This window comes from Capricornis sumatraensis, chromosome 9 (genome assembly GCF_032405125.1).
Source record: "Capricornis sumatraensis isolate serow.1 chromosome 9, serow.2, whole genome shotgun sequence".
Classification (NCBI taxonomy): Eukaryota; Metazoa; Chordata; class Mammalia; order Artiodactyla; family Bovidae; genus Capricornis; species Capricornis sumatraensis.
The window spans coordinates 6,091,437-6,095,954 of NC_091077.1; positions in this window are offsets into that span (position 1 = coordinate 6,091,437).

Genomic DNA, 4,518 nt, shown 5'->3' on the forward strand with positions numbered 1-4,518 from the left:
GTGTTTTCATGTCTCCACCCCACCATGAACCATCTGTGAGAATGCCGGCTCCTGTGAGAAGACTGTGGGAGTGCTCCCCAGTCACAAGGGAGAGCACGCGGAGGCATGTTGACTGACCGCATCTGGACAGAGAAAGTGGGACGGGAAGGAAGCACGTGGGCATGTGGGGTGTCTGTGGGAAGGTGGTGGAAATGTCAGCAAGGGGCGAATGCCAAGGCCAGGACCATGGGGAGCCGTAGTAGGTGTTGGAGCATGTGGCATGGTTGGATACAGCCATTCCCTTCTCCAGGGGATCTTTCTGACCCAGGGTTTGAACCTGGGTCTCCTGCATTGCAGGCAAATTCTTTACCGTCTTAGCTACCAGGGAAACTCGTGGTTGGATGCACTAACCATTAAAAAAGCTTGCCGCTGGGGGAACTTCCCTGGTGGTCCAGCGTATAAAATTTCATGCTTCCAATGCAGGGGGCCTGAGTTCAATCCCTGTTTGGGGAACTAATATCCTACAGCACAACCAAGCCTGAGCATCTCAGCTACTGAGCCTGAACGCGCTAGACCCACTTGTTGCAGCTGGAGAAGGCTGCGCACAGCATCAAAGACCCAGAGAAGCCAGAACAAATAATATATCTTTTAATTTTAAAAATTACCTAACAAAAAATTACGGAAAAAAGAATGTCACTGACTGTTATGGGTGTCTCAGCACCCTCAGGTCAGGACAGTGAGTGTTAGGATCCCAGTCCATGGGGATCCCAGGCCCAGGACATGGCAAGGCCTGGGCCCAGGGCTGTAGGGATTGGGATGGGGCTGGTTTAAAATGTTCCAGGTACATCAGCCTGGGATGAGTGTTAAGTTGCTAAAATCAACACGCCGAGCTCTTTGGTTCAGGCCTCTACTCTCTTCTGGCCATTATGTCAGAATGACCCCCTTGGGCTGCACAAGGTCAGTGACCTGACCCTGAAAGTCTGTGGTGCCTGTGCCCCTCTGCCTGTGGGACCACTGGGGAGCAGTTGCCTAGAGACGGCCGCCTCCCCTTCCTGCTCCCAGTGGAAAGCTAAGCCCCTCTCCCCTGGCAGACAGTCTGGAAGGAAAAACAGGCTCTATCTTGCCATTCCCCAAACATGCAGAGACTTTTCCTACCCTAGGGCCATTGCACCGGCAGTTTCCTCCGGCTGAAATGCATTTCCTATCATTTTCCCCACGGCCAGTTTCTCCTCGTCCCTCAGGCTCGACCTAACTTTCACCTCCCCCAAGAAGCTTCGCTATCGTCAGTCTCGACGTTGCTGTTCAGTCTCTAAGTCTGACTCTCTGCTGAGGGAGGAAAGGAACAGGCCGAGCTGACTCCATCTTGAAAAAGAAGGAAAATCCATCTTGCACTTTCAGTGAGCTTTGGACCATGTGCCTGGTACCATGATAACATACCTACGGCTGAACTGGCCTCCTGGACTGATAAACACCAGATTCCATACCAAGATTTCCCGTCGCCAAAAAGAATGTAATGATCCCCTATACGGTCAATCACCTTTGTAATCTTGACGGCACCCACTGGTATAGGCCACAGTGTATAACCAGCTGACCCTTCTGATTATGAATCATGCCTGTAACCTGATTGTATCTCCCTTTGACATTTTCCAGGCTAGGTTTAAGGAATTTGGGGAGGTGGGCTTGAGCACTACACGTAAGGTATATAAGGTTTTCACAGAAGTCGGTCAGAGTCCTTGGCTAAGGGAAGCCCTGCCTTGGCCCCGCCGGTGTAATAAACTACACTCCACTATCTGCATTGTTCTTCTGAGTGAGTTTGTTTCCCAGAACACGTGGCTACAACATTGCGACCCCATGGACTGCAGCACGGCAGGCTTCCCTGTCCTTCTCCATCTCCTGGAGTTTGCTCAAACTCATATCCATTGAGTCAGTGACGCCGTCCAACCATCTCATCCTCTGCTTCCCTCTTCTCCTCCTGCCTCCCATCTTTCCCAGCATCAGCACCTTTTCCAATGAGTCAGCTCTTTGCATCAGGTGGCCAAAATATTGGAGCTTCAGCTTCAGCATCAGACCTTCCAATGAATATTCAGGGTTGATTTCCTTTAGGATTGAATGATTTGATCTCCTTGCAGTCCAAGGGACTCTCAAGAGTCTTCTCCAACACCACAGTTCCAAAGCATTAGTTCTTCGGCGCTTAGCCTTCTTTATGGTTCAACTCTCACATCCGTACACGACTATCGGAAAAACCATAGTTTTGACTATATGGATCTTTGTCAGCAAAGTGATGTTTTTGCTTTTTGATATGTTGTGTAGGTTTTTCATAGCTTTCCTATGTCTCTGTGACATCACCTGTTTTACCTCCCCGGATCTAAAACAATTTCATTTCCTTTTATGCTTTCCTATCTGCAGTGTGGAGCCATGAGGATGGGATTTTTTCTGCCTTGATCACGGACACATCCACAGTTCCCACAACAATACCTGTCTCTCAGTAACTGCTTGTTGAGTGAGTGAATAAAGAGCCACACCCCCTTCTTATCCTTCTCTTACCCTTTAAACAGCGACTCTGCTTCCCCTCCTCCCCCAGGGTTTCCATGTTGCCATGGAGACACTGATGCCTCTGCTTTCCTCTCCTATCGCTCGCCTGAGCCATTCCTGCAGCTCTGCCCTCACTCCTTCCGATCCATCTCCAGAGGAATATTTTATTTTTCATTATTTCTTCGTTGCCCCGCACAGCATGTGCAACCTTAGTCCCCCAGCCAGGGATCAAACCTGCGCTCCCTGCAGTGGAAGCGTGGATCTTAACCAGTGGGCCACCAGGGGCATCCCAAGCTGAACATTCTTGCAAGAGGTTGTGTTGATGACATGGAGGGATCTTGCCTAAGGGGTGGTGTAATGGAACTCACAGCAGCCCCACTACTGTGGGGCTCATCTTGTTTTTTAAAAAATTGTTATGTTTATTGGCTGCTCTGGGCCTTCGTTACTGTGCTCAGCCTTTGCAGCGAGCGGGGCAACCCTCTAGTCGCGGTGTGCGGGCTTCTTACTGCGGTGGCTTCTCGTTTTGGAGCCCGGGCTCCAGGCACGTGGACTTCAGTAGTTGTGGCACGTGGGCTTAGTTGCCCCGCTGCACGTGGAATCTTCTAGGAGCAGGAATCAAAGCCAAGTTCCCTGCACTGGCAGGCAGATTCTGAAGCGCCAGGGGAGCCCCAGGAGCCCCTCTTAGAGACGAGACGTTGGAGCTTCAGGGAGACCAGCGGGCAGGCCATCCACCGGATGGCGCCCCCCAGGGGCAGGGTGCCATTCTGGACCCTGCTCCACCCGCTGTGGGGCACGGATGTCACTGAGACCCGTGCTCCTCACCTAAGCACTGGAAGCACGGTTAGACTTGGTGAGGAGGTGCTGCGTGCACCCACCCCAGGCAGTGTGCAGTAGGACCTCCGTCCTCAGGAGGTCCTTGTTACTCTCTGTTTCAGTGTGCCCATCGGCAGGGTGTGTGTAACAGACTATTTGCCATCCTAACCATCTTTGAGCGCGCAGTTCAGCGGCACTAGGTACACTTACATTGTGGTACAACTATCCCCCCGGCCCACCTCCAGAACTTTGCCATCTTCTCAAACCGAAACCCTGTGCCCGTGAAACCCGAACTTCCCGTCCCCTCCCTCAAGTCCCTGGTAACTACTCTGCTTTCTCTATGAATTTGACTATTATAGGTATGTCATATAAGTGGAATCATAAAGGCATCCTTTAAATGGGTTTTTTTGGCTACTGTACAGCACTGGGAACTCAATATTCTAGAATAACCTATATGGGAAGAGAATCTGAAAAGGAATGCATAAATGTAGGATTTAGTCTGCACAAACAGAGCTATGTTAAGCAACATGGAACCGAATATTATTTTCCAAGCAAAGTTAAAAGCACATTGTATTTGCCTTCTGACCACTTGCCCAGTCCCCATCTATTCAAGAGAGATAAGCTTCATCTAAATTGTCTCATCTGATTGATGGCTGTCATTTATAACTTTATTGCTACTTCTGTCTCGGGCGTTCCTTTGGAAAAGGTATACAGAGTCATTACATGTTCTGATGTATTCTCTATAGAGAAGATAAGTCAAGCATTTATCTGCCGATACTTTTGAAGGCGACCTTTCTTTATACTTAGAAATGTCTCTTACCAGTAGGCTTCCGTGGTGGCTCGGATGGTAAAGAATCTGCACGCAGTGCAAGAAACCAGTGTTTGATCCCTGGGTTGGGAAGATCCCTGGGAGAAATAAATGGCAACCCACTCCAATATTCTGGCCTAGAAAATTCCATGGACAGAGGAACCTGGCTACAGTCCATGGGGTCTCAAAGAGTTCAGACATGACTGAGCAACTATCACTCACTCACATGTATACCTGAATCACCTTGCTTTATACCCGAAAGTAACAGAACATTTGTAAATTGACTATTGGCTGCTGATGTGTATGTGTGCTCAGCTGTGTACGACTTTGCGACCCCGTGGACTGTAGCCCGCCAGGCTCCTCTGTTCATGGAATTTTCCAAGCAA